At 42.8% G+C, this 13,136-nt stretch overlaps 1 protein-coding gene across 4 annotated transcripts in view; it reads left to right on the top strand.

The window, feature by feature from the left end:
* Positions 1-13,136, top strand: part of asns (asparagine synthetase) — a 48,639-nt gene that overhangs the window by 25,776 nt on the left and 9,727 nt on the right. The gene's annotated exons all lie outside the window — the stretch shown is intronic.

Raw genomic sequence — 13,136 nt, forward strand, 5'->3', positions numbered from 1 at the left:
AGTCTTTAGCACTGTGGACACATGCATAGCTAGCAGAGCTTTCCGCTTGCTTTGTTTTATGTACGCAGTACTGGCAACGGGAGCATCCAGTCAGCACAGAGCCGTGGAGCACTTTTTAAAATCACATCAATGCTGTCCTTTGCTTTAAAAGCACAAGTCTGTTTTATTCACACAGATCATCAACAGCGTGTGTCAGTCTGTTCTGTTATCATTCATTGTCACAGTCAGTACTGCAGGGGAGCAAAGTTTTAAAATCACATTTTATTTCCCTTCACTTGAAATATGCACCAAGTCTGTTTCTGATAGATGGCACATGTGAAATACCCATCTTACTGGCCAATCAGGTGGAACTTTCCACACAAATAAACAATTTTTTTCCTCGTACTCTTGTCTGTTATCTGTTTCCCTCCTGGTAACAGAGACCGTACAGGTGTTTGGGGAATGACAGCCATGCCTCCCCAACACATCCACCTTACAACAAAGGTCCACCTTTGAAGACATTTTAAAGACATGTTTGCACATATAGTAATTATAATAATAATAAAAAGAAAGCAAAGAATGGGGATTCATTTAGTTTATTTAACAACTAAAACATTAATATTATTTTGAGTGTCCCAGTTTTACTCCTACAATGCTGCACTAAGCAGAACAGGATGAGTAATAAAAAAGGAGTTTTCTTAGTTTTTTTAAATAAAACTTTAAGGACCATCTTGGATTGAAGCCACCCCCCCTTAAACATACACATTGGCTTGACATTAGTGGGCTTGCAATGTGTTCTGTGCAGGTAACCAGGAAAAAGTATTGGATCGGACTCATGTTTTTCTCTTCTGTATCGACTGTCGAAAGAGAAAAAGATTTTTCTGTCTCACTTGATCATTTTTCATGAGGGGAGAAGCAGCTGTATGTCATCAATGACAGCTGGCATCTTTTGACATTAACAAAACTAAAGTGCACTCATACTGTATCTTATCTTCTAAATCTGAGGAAATTGTTGATAAGACCAGAAAGTTATAGACACCCTGATACTTCCAAATAATATTAAAATAAAAACGCGGAGGCTCCGTTCTGTGAACAGAGATTACAGAAAACCTTTCTGCACTGAAGTCACATTAAGCATCATGCAAGTAAAAAGACACACACACCATCCTAACACTTCACAATAAAGGCTCTAAATATGCACTGCTGCTGCCATAATAATAATAAAAATAATAATAATAACAATTTTTTTTCTGCAGCATTTTCCAACCTTATACAAAATTATTCTCAAATGAAAATACAATAAAATGTTGAACTAACAAACTTCCGTTATTATTAAATTTGATATCCTATGGGAAAAAATATTGTGATAATATTTTTGCCATATTGCACAGCACTAATGTAGGGCACAAATTAAATCCCTCCATGGAGACAAAGTAGACATTACCACCAAGGTCATCTGACATGCAGAAAGCTGTGTTTATAGTGTTAGTGTAGATAGGGCTGATACATCAGGATATAACAGGAAGAGCAATGTGAAAACAAAAATTAAAACAGATGGTACATGACAATATGTGATTCTGATCCAACTCTGCATGACACTGTCAGTACCTCAGCTATGATGTCTGACAACATCCCCACAGCATTTCAAGATGTGACATGGAGCAGCTTAGTTATGAAATTAACCTCTTAGTGAAAATCAGCATAGGCAGGCCGCAAAGAAGCACCGTCAGTATTCATACGTGTGTTCAATGATTTTCATGTTGAGCTTGGAAGTGGCTGATAGTTGACATCTCTGACATAAAGCCAGACTGCTGAGACCCACAGTTGCTTGACACACACCTTCAAGTACCTTTTCTGGCACAAAGACCAGTGGAATAACTCTGTGATTGATCCAGTCCAAGCAATTACACTTTGCTTTCCAGTAAAGGACATTTATTCCCATCAGTAGTGGTGATTTGGTGGTTTGCAGCGGACTGGTAGATCAGCCATCGGAGTCCCAGCACTGGAGATGTCTTATATCCTGACAGGAGGATTATCCTTATAGAGCTTCTGAAAGTAACTCAGCCAACAGTATACTGCAACAGTGTCACCTGCCGGTAGGGGTGCACGGTTTATACGGTATAAATGACATAAATTTGGCCTATGGTAGAGATTTGGACTCCACCGACCAATTGCGATAACGCCTCTTGATGGCATCATGGGCCTACCCGATCCAATATCTGTATCGGCTTCTGATACCAACGTAATTCACGGATTGAAAATTTGCGATTCAAGTTGCAGAGTCTTCTGATCCAGGAAAACTCTTTGCCGCAGAGAGAGAGGAGGGAGTGTTCTGAACTGAGGTGTGTCTCTCACTGAGACGACGAGTGCTGTAATGCGAGATGCCTCCATTCAAGCTGTTTTTTCCGCAGTTAGCAGCCAGCTAACAGGCAAGTATTGAGTTCTGTCACAAACATGTCTGCCGAACACCGCAAAGCCAAGACTCCCAAACTCCCGCTGCAGTTTGGAACTGATCCTCTTGGACTGGGTGACAAGATGGCGCCTGTACTTGGCAACGCCACTGCTCTCGTCCTCCTTCATAGATTGTTATTGTTTATTTTTATGTTGAATGTGGTCATAACAGTTCATGTATCTTATGGCCACGTCTCTGCTCTCCAGAGTTACGATCGTGGCTCTCTTTTTGCCATAAAAGAGTTGATGGAGGCCTTTTTTAGTGACTGGGGAAAGTACAGTCAAACTTTTCCTCCACCGTTTCTTTCCACCGGACTTACCCGAGTGCTTGCTGCTGTTTCGAGCTCCGGGCAGGAGGAAGAGGCGGATGAAACGAGGTGTCCGATCCAGCGTCCAAGTGAGGTGCAGACGGGTTTTGCGCCTGCGGACTGCCATGCTGAATCACCGTTGTTTACTGGCGATTCCTCTCCTCGAGGCACGCTGTGGTGTCGGTGTGTCCTCGTCGCCCTCTGCCGGGGTCCTCATGGCCGGTGTTCCGGAGCCGGTGGGATGCTGGAGTTGGGACTGCTGGAGAGTTTCGCCTTCGTGTCTTCCAGTGTCTGCACCTGTCGGCCGGCATGTGGCTTCCACACGTGAATGGAGACCGCATAGCCGCGTCCCGTGTCTTCGTCCAATCCCGCTGTGCCCGGCCGATGTGAAGACTGTGACGTCACCCTCGTCTCGGATGGGTCTGTTGAATGTGCGCTCAATTGCAAACATATCAAACCTTCCCCTCCTTTGAGTCACAGGTGTTTAAAGTTGGTTCTGCTGACTCTTTTTATTGTGTGCTGATTTATTGTCCTCCTGGACACGCTGCTGTCTTTTTAAAGGATTTTAGTGACTTTTTATCATCAATAACAAAGTTGGAAAACGTTTTAATTATTGGTGATTTTAATATTCATGTTGAGGACAGCACTTCTTCCACTGCAACGGAACTTTTAACATTGACTGAGACTTTTCATTTTGAGCAGCATGTTTCTGGTCCCACACATCAGAAAGGTCACACTCTTGACTTGGTTTTCTCTCTTGGCCTTAATGTTGCCAACCTCTGTATAGAGGATGTTCACATGAGTGACCATTGGTGTGTTTTATTTGATTTTTCTTTCACTTCTGAGCCTGCGTGATCTGAGATTAGGTCTCAGAGGCGCATCATCACTGAGAACACTGCAACTGGTTTCTCAGCCAGGTTTGACTCTAAGCTGCTCATGGAGTGTCATAATGTGGACAGCCTTCTTCACACTTTCAACGGTCATTGTGAATCCATTTTGGATGAGGTCGCACCTTTTAAATCCAACTTCGTGACTTAGAAGACCATAAATCCTTGGCTTAATGACTGTATCCGAGATTTGAAGCGACTATGTCGGAAAACTGAACATTTGTGGAAGTCTTCTAAACTTGAGGTCCATAGGTTGCACCTCAGGGAACTTATGTCCTCTTTAAATGAAATGATAAAAAATGCCAGATCTGAATATTTTCGTCAGCTTATCATCTTAAATAAGAAAAAACCCCAGGTGCTGTTTGACGCTATCAGCTGTATTGTGTGTCCTGTTGCTCCATTAACACCTGTATCCTGCAAAGCTGACAGCAATGGTTTCCTTAAGGTTTTGTCTGCAAAATTCAGGACATCAAAGCTAATCTCCCTTTGCACACATACGAGGTCTGTCAATAAAGTAACAGTCCTTTTTATTTTTTTCAAAAACTTTATGGATTTCATTCATATGTTTTTACGTCAGACATGCTTGAACCCTCGTGCGCATGCGTGAGTTTTTCCACGCCTGTCGGTTACGTCATTCGCCTGTGAGCATGCCTTGGGAAGGAGTGGTCCGCCCCCTCGTTGGATTTTCATTGTCTGGAAATGGCGGAATGAATAGGACTTTTTTTCCATCAGAATTTTTTCAGAAGCTGTTAGAGACAGGCACCTGGAAAAATTTATCTGGCTTTCGGTGAAAATTTTACAGGCTTCACAGAGAATAAGCACTGTTACTACAGCTTTAAGGACCCCTTTAAGGACACTCGGCGTGTCGCGCTCCGAGCTGCAAGGACGCGGCACAAGCCACCGGACCATTTCTAAACGGATGGCTCTGTGGATACGAGACCATCGTGTGCTCTTTCTCTGGTTATCACAAGAGCTGGACATCAGCCATTTTCCGGTAGATTTCACTTTTAACAAGAGATTTTGTCATGGAAAGCCACGCGGATGCTTTGCGCGTAAAGACCGATTTGCTTTGGAAGCGAGACAAAGGAACACCTCCGTTTCGGCATGTCAGAGGACAAGTTTGGACATTTCCAGCTCTCCACAATTTCTCTGATACTTACTGGACTGGTAAGCATTGAAAGCCGAGATAGGCTTGTCCAAACTTGTCCTCTGACACGCCGAAACGGAGGTGTTCCTTTGTCTCGCTTCCAAAGCGAATCGGTCTTTAAGCGCGAAGCCTCCGCGCGGCTTTCCATGACAAAATCTCTTGTTAAAAGTGAAATCTACCGGAAAATGGTTGATGTCCAGCTCTTGTGATAACCAGAGAAAGAGCACACAATGGTCTCGTATCCACAGAGCCATCCGTTTAGAAATGGTCCGGTGGCTTGTGCTGCGTCGTCGCAGCTTGGAGCGCGACGCGCCAAGCGTCCTTAAAGGGGTCCTTAAAGCTGTAGTAACAGTGCTTATTCTCTGTGAAGCCCGTAATATTTTCACCGAAAGCCAGATAAATTTTTCGAATGGTTTCCAGGTGCCTGTCTCTAACAGCTTCTGAAAAAATTCTGATGGAAAAAAGTCCTTTTCATTCCGCCATTTCCAGACAATCAAAATCCGATGAGGGGGCGGGACCACTCCTTCCCAAGGCGTGCTCACAGGCGAATGACGTAACCGACAGGTGTGGAAAAACTCACGCATGCGCACGAGGGTTCAAGCATGTCTGACGTAAAAACATATGAATGAAATCCATATAGTTTTTGAAAAAAATAAAAAGGACCGTTACTTTATTAACAGACCTCGTACGGTGTCCCTGATGTTGTTGAGCCTGCTCCTCGTACATGGTCCTCTTTTAATCCTGTAACACAGGCTGATGTCTCAGCTTTGATAACCAGGATGAAGCCCTCTGTATGTCCTTCTGATGTTCTACTGTGTAGACTCCTTGTTAATGTGTTTGATGTCATTGGCCCCTGGGTTACCAATTTGATAAATGTCTCCCTGTCTTCTGGTGTTTTTCCCAGCTCTTTTAAACATGCGTTTGTGGAACCACTTCTCAAAAAGTCTAATCTGGACCCTTCTGATCTGAAAAACTTCCAACCTATGTCCAAACTTCCATTCCTGTCCAAATTCTTGGAGAAGGTGGTTTATGATCAGCTAATTTCCTTCCTAGTGACTTCCAACATGTTTGACACCTATCAGTCTGGTTTCCGCAGGCATCACTGTACAGAAACTGCCCTACTCAAAGTATCTAGTGATATTTTGATGTCTGCGGATTGTGGAAAATGCACCGTTCTAGTCCTATTAGACCTCTCCTCCGCATTTGACACTGTCGATCATAAAATCCTGCAAACAAGGCTACGCAATTCGGTTGGTTTGTCAGGGAGTGTTCTAGCGTGGTTCATCTCTTATTTGTCAGGTCGTAGCTTTAGTGTCACTGCAAATCAGATCATTTCTGACTCTGCCAGTTTGACGTGTGGTGTACCCCAGGGTTCTGTTTTGGGGCCAATTTTGTTTTTGCTCTATGTTTTCCCCTTGGGAAAGATTATCCAGGAGTTCGTTGATGTTTCTTATCATTTATTTGCTGATGACATCCAAATTTACTCCTCATTTAAAGGCCCTGAGATCCAGAAATTGGACTCTCTACTGAACTGCCTTGAGAAAATTAAACAATGGCTCGGTGCAAATTCGCTGCAGTTAAATTCGGATAAAACCGAGGTGCTGGTGGTTGCCCCTGATGATGTTAGTCCGGGGATTAAACAGTATTTAAGTCTTTTGAGCTCATCTGCAAAATCTAGGCTGAGAAACCTAGGTGTTATTTTTGATAAAGAAATGTCATTTGAGCATCATTCCAAGCAGCTAACCAAAAACTGTTTCTACCAGCTGAGGAAGATTTCCAAACTCAGATCAGTTGTTTCAAAAGATGATCTTGAGTTGATTATTCATGCCTTTGTATCTTCTCGTTTGGACTACTGCAACAGTTTGTTTTCCTGTCTCAACAAAAAGGAGCTGTCCCGTCTGCAGCAGGTCCAAAATTCTGCAGCAAGGCTGCTGTTTCGCTCACGCAGAAGGACTCATATCTCTCCTATTTTAAAGTCTCTTCATTGGCTCCCAGTGTCGTTACGTTTCCATTTTAAGATCCTAGTGTTGACTTTTAGAGCTTTGCATGGCCAGGCTCCCTCCTACATTAGAGAACTGTTATGTCCCTACGCTTCCGCTCGGAGCCTGAGGTCAGTGGATCAGAACCTTCTGAGGGTCCCTCGTACCCACTTTAAGACCCAAGGAGATCGCTCTTTCCAGGCCATTGCACCGAGGCTCTGGAATGATCTCCCTTTGTCTCTTCGTTTGCTGGACTGTTGCTGGACTCAATGTTTTTAAGAGCAAACTTAAAACCCTTCGGTTTCTCCAGGCATTCAAGCCTTAGTAGTGAGAGGGCTGTTTTATGACCACTGTGTGTGTCTTAGAGTTATTTTATTGTGATGTACATTGTCTTTTATTCTCAGAATTTTTATCTGTGTGTCTTTTGTGAAGCACCTTGTGACTTTCCTTGTCTGTGAAAGGTGCTATATAAATAAACATTACTTACTTACTTACTTACTTACAGCAACGTGCAATGTGTGCAAAGCCTTTGTTTATTTCATCAGATTCTCTGGGCGGAGGCTGGTGTTCAAAACATGAAATTTCAGCCCTACCCTCCAGGACTGTGCCCTCACTCTCTGTCACATATTGCTTGCTTGCCTCTACTGGTGGTTGGCTCTCACTGCGGTATTGTATCACTTCCTGTTCCGGAGCACAGCGGTGTTTTGCTGTATCTGTTAGCTGTTTAATCTGCGCAGTTAGATTGATCTAGTTATCTAGATTACGATTTGTTTCCCAGTGTAATCTTTACGTGCCTTAACTAAAGCACTCCTTCTGCTGAATCACCTCTAAATTATTTACACATTATTCACTTTGCGTGTTTTTAGGAATCCGCTAGCTTAGCGTAGCTACTAGCTCTTAGCCGATTTAGCATGGCGGCTTCTCCTGTCTCTCCCGCACTTTTCTGCTCTGGGTGTGAAATGTTTAGTTATTCCTCGGCCTCCTTTAGCAGTAATGGTACTTGTAATAAGTGTAGCTTATTCGTAGCTTTGGAGGCCAGGCTGGGCGAATTGGAGACTCGGCTCCGCACCGTGGAAAATTCTACAGCTAGCAAGGCCCCTGTAGTCGGTGCGGACCAAGGTAGCTTAGCCGCCGTTAGTTCCCCCCTGGCAGATCCCGAGCAGCCGGGAAAGCAGGCCGACTGGGTGACTGTGAGGAGGAAGCGTAGCCCTAAACAGAAGCCCCGTGTACACCGCCAACCCGTTCACATCTCTAACCGTTTTTCCCCACTCGACGACACACCCGCCGAGGATCAAACTCTGGTTATTGGCGACTCTGTTTTGAGAAATGTGAAGTTAGCGACACCAGCAACCATAGTCAATTGTCTTCCGGGGGCCAGAGCAGGCGACATTGAAGGAAATTTGAAACTGCTGGCTAAGGCTAAGCGTAAATTTGGTAAGATTGTAATTCACGTCGGCAGTAATGACACCCGGTTACGCCAATCGGAGGTCACTAAAATTAACATTAAATCGGTGTGTAACTTTGCAAAAACAATGTCGGACTCTGTAGTTTTCTCTGGGCCCCTCCCCAATCAGACCGGGAGTGACATGTTTAGCCACATGTTCGCCTTGAATTGCTGGCTGTCTGAGTGGTGTCCAAAAAATGAGGTGGGCTTCATAGATAATTGGCAAAGCTTCTGGGGAAAACCTGGTCTTGTTAGGAGAGACGGCATCCATCCCACTTTGGATGGAGCAGCTCTCATTTCTAGAAATCTGGCCAATTTTCTTAAATCCTCCAAACCGTGACTATCCAGGGTTGGGACCAGGAAGCAGAGTTGTAGTCTTACACACCTCTCTGCAGCTTCTCTCCCCCTGCCATCCCCTCATTACCCCATCCCCGTAGAGACGGTGCCTGCTCCCAGACTACCAATAACCAGCAAAAATCTATTTAAGCATAAAAATTCAAAAAGAAAAAATAATATAGCACCTTCAACTGCACCACAGACTAAAACAGTTAAATGTGGTCTATTAAACATTAGGTCTCTCTCTTCTAAGTCCCTGTTGGTAAATGATATAATAATTGATCAACATATTGATTTATTCTGCCTAACAGAAACCTGGTTACAGCAGGATGAATATGTTAGTTTAAATGAGTCAACACCCCAGAGTCACACTAACTGTCAGAATGCTCGTAGCACGGGCCGGGGTGGAGGATTAGCAGCAATCTTCCATTCCGGCTTATTAATTAATCCAAAACCCAGACAGAGCTTTAATTCATTTGAAAGCTTGTCTCTTAGTCTTGTCCATCCAAATTGGAAGTCCCAAAAACCAGTTTTATTTGTTATTATCTATCGTCCACCTGGTCGTTACTGTGAGTTTCTCTGTGAATTTTCAGACCTTTTGTCTGACTTAGTGCTTAGCTCAGATAAGATAATTATAGTGGGCGATTTTAACATCCACACAGATGCTGAGAATGACAGCCTCAACACTGCATTTAATCTATTATTAGACTCTATTGGCTTTGCTCAAAAAGTAAATGAGTCCACCCACCACTTTAATCATATCTTAGATCTTGTTCTGACTTATGGTATGGAAATAGAAGACTTAACAGTATTCCCTGAAAACTCCCTTCTGTCTGATCATTTCTTAATAACATTTACATTTACTCTGATGGACTACCCAGCAGTGGGGCATAAGTTTCATTACACTAGAAGTCTTTCAGAAAGCGCTGTAACTAGGTTTAAGGATATGATTCCTTCTTTATGTTCTCTAATGCCATATACCAACACAGTGCAGAGTAGCTACCTAAACTCTGTAAGGGAGATAGAGTATCTCGTCAATAGTTTTACATCCTCATTGAAGACAACTTTGGATGCTGTAGCTCCTCTGAAAAAGAGAGCTTTAAATCAGAAGTGTCTGACTCCGTGGTATAACTCACAAACTCGTAGCTTACAGCAGATAACCCGTAAGTTGGAGAGGAAATGGCGTCTCACTAATTTAGAAGATCTTCACTTAGCCTGGAAAAAGAGTCTGTTGCTCTATAAAAAAGCCCTCCGTAAAGCTAGGACATCTTTCTACTCATCACTAATTGAAGAAAATAAGAACAACCCCAGGTTTCTTTTCAGCACTGTAGCCAGGCTGACAAAGAGTCAGAGCTCTATTGAGCTGAGTATTCCATTAACTTTAACTAGTAATGACTTCATGACTTTCTTTGCTAACAAAATTTTAACTATTAGAGAAAAAATTACTCATAACCATCCCAAAGACGTATCGTTATCTTTGGCTGCTTTCAGTGATGCCGGTATTTGGTTAGACTCTTTCTCTCCGATTGTTCTGTCTGAGTTATTCTCATTAGTTACTTCATCCAAACCATCAACATGTTTATTAGACCCCATTCCTACCAGGCTGCTCAAGGAAGCCCTACCATTATTTAATGCTTCGATCTTAAATATGATCAATCTATCTTTGTTAGTTGGCTATGTACCACAGGCTTTTAAGGTGGCAGTAATTAAACCATTACTTAAAAAGCCATCACTTGACCCAGCTATCTTAGCTAATTATAGGCCAATCTCCAACCTTCCTTTTCTCTCAAAAATTCTTGAAAGGGTAGTTGTAAAACAGCTAACTGATCATCTGCAGAGGAATGGTCTATTTGAAGAGTTTCAGTCAGGTTTTAGAATTCATCATAGTACAGAAACAGCATTAGTGAAGGTTACAAATGATCTTCTTATGGCCTCGGACAGTGGACTCATCTCTGTGCTTGTTCTGTTAGACCTCAGTGCTGCTTTTGATACTGTTGACCATAAAATTTTATTACAGAGATTAGAGCATGCCATAGGTATTAAAGGCACTGCGCTGCGGTGGTTTGAATCATATTTGTCTAATAGATTACAATTTGTTCATGTAAATGGGGAATCTTCTTCACAGACTAAAGTTAATTATGGAGTTCCACAAGGTTCTGTGCTAGGACCAATTTTATTCACTTTATACATGCTTCCCTTAGGCAGTATTATTAGACGGTATTGCTTAAATTTTCATTGTTACGCAGATGATACCCAGCTTTATCTATCCATGAAGCCAGAGGACACACACCAATTAGCTAAACTGCAGGATTGTCTTACAGACATAAAGACATGGATGACCTCTAATTTCCTGCTTTTAAACTCAGATAAAACTGAAGTTATTGTACTTGGCCCCACAAATCTTAGAAACATGGTGTCTAACCAGATCCTTACTCTGGATGGCATTACCCTGACCTCTAGTAATACTGTGAGAAATCTTGGAGTCATTTTTGATCAGGATATGTCATTCAAAGCGCATATTAAACAAATATGTAGGACTGCTTTTTTGCATTTACGCAATATCTCTAAAATCAGAAAGGTCTTGTCTCAGAGTGATGCTGAAAAACTAATTCATGCATTTATTTCCTCTAGGCTGGACTATTGTAATTCATTATTATCAGGTTGTCCTAAAAGTTCCCTAAAAAGCCTTCAGTTAATTCAAAATGCTGCAGCTAGAGTACTGACGGGGACTAGAAGGAGAGAGCATATCTCACCCATATTGGCCTCTCTTCATTGGCTTCCTGTTAATTCTAGAATAGAATTTAAAATTCTTCTTCTTACTTATAAGGTTTTGAATAATCAGGTCCCATCTTATCTTAGGGACCTCGTAGTACCATATCACCCCAATAGAGCGCTTCGCTCTCAGACTGCAGGCTTACTTGTAGTTCCTATGGTTTGTAAGAGTAGAATGGGAGGCAGAGCCTTCAGCTTTCAGGCTCCTCTCCTGTGGAACCAGCTCCCAATTCAGATCAGGGAGACAGACACCCTCTCTACTTTTAAGATTAGGCTTAAAACTTTCCTTTTTGCTAAAGCTTATAGTTAGGGCTGGATCAGGTGACCCTGAACCATCCCTTAGTTATGCTGCTATAGACGTAGACTGCTGGGGGGTTCCCATGATGCACTGTTTCTTTCTCTTTTTGCTCTGTATGCACCACTCTGCATTTAATCATTAGTGATCGATCTCTGCTCCCCTCCACAGCATGTCTTTTTCCTGGTTCTCTCCCTCAGCCCCAACCAGTCCCAGCAGAAGACTGCCCCTCCCTGAGCCTGGTTCTGCTGGAGGTTTCTTCCTGTTAAAAGGGAGTTTTTCCTTCCCACTGTAGCCAAGTGCTTGCTCATAGGGGGTCGTTTTGACCGTTGGGGTTTTACATAATTATTGTATGGCCTTGCCTTACAATATAAAGCGCCTTGGGGCAACTGTTTGTTGTGATTTGGCGCTATATAAAAAAATTGATTGATTGATTGATTGACTGTGATGTGGGTGAGGGAAACATAGTGCTTTGATTGCTCTGTAAGCAGGCTGAGGGTCACTAGTCCACAGATGGTGAGTCAGCTTCTCAGAGTTCTCCAAGAAAGACCTTGTTTACCCACAAGAACCATCACAATCTGCTTTCTCAGCTCCTTAGACCACCCAGAATGACCACTATGCCATGCACTACATCTTCTATGAATGATATTCACAGTCCCCACAGATATAGAACACCTCCTCCTCCTATGGACAGTGATATTGAAATCACAAGCAAGTTTCACATATGAATAGAGAAGAACTCCCACATTTCGTTTGGATCACGAGCTGTGTCAGTGTCTACAAGTCCTCCACCTAGATTGTGTGCAAACTCACTTGTGCAAACTGGCTTTCCTTGAGGTCTAATCGTGAAAAATCAACAGATAGTCATCTGTGGGACTTCAAATGAATCCTTGATGAAGTAGTCAAACTGTGCACTTAAAAAAAAAAGATGACATTTCTGCAGAATTCTCCAACATCTTCCCACAAGAATATGATTAATTTCCTCAGCAGTACCAACAGCATTAGAATACTGTGTCTAGTGGTGTCCCTCTGGATACTGAAACCAGGATCCAGGTACTCCAAGCTTTTTGCAAAGTTGGGGAGCATTCAACCATTTTCACCATAGTTACCAGATCCACAAGGATTTATACAATTATTGTAGCTAACCCTGTCAGTGCCTGTGGTTGCATTGAAATTACTAATGACCTTTGGAGTGTCACTTCAGAAGTGATACTGTGAGGTACTCGTCAGTCGTCAAGTGAAGCTGTGAGTTACAAGTCTCCTTCACCTCAATATCACTTTCCCCACATGGATCATAGACTGAGACAACAGGTAAGACACACAAGAATACTTAGATCTGAGTCTCATGTGGTCATTGATGGGGGGTGATACCTGACACCGTTACTAGACTGTATCCAGTCACTGAGATCTGGCCACTTCCAGGTTTATGGATCTCAAAGAACGCACCCACTGCAATGCAGAGCTGTCCAAACAGTTTTTGAAGGTGGTCATCCTTGCTGACAGTTCCAGGTTGCCCTCCTGTATGACCTGCCTCAGTT

The sequence above is a fragment of the Thalassophryne amazonica genome, chromosome 20 (assembly GCF_902500255.1).
Source record: "Thalassophryne amazonica chromosome 20, fThaAma1.1, whole genome shotgun sequence".
In the NCBI taxonomy this organism is placed as follows: Eukaryota; Metazoa; Chordata; class Actinopteri; order Batrachoidiformes; family Batrachoididae; genus Thalassophryne; species Thalassophryne amazonica.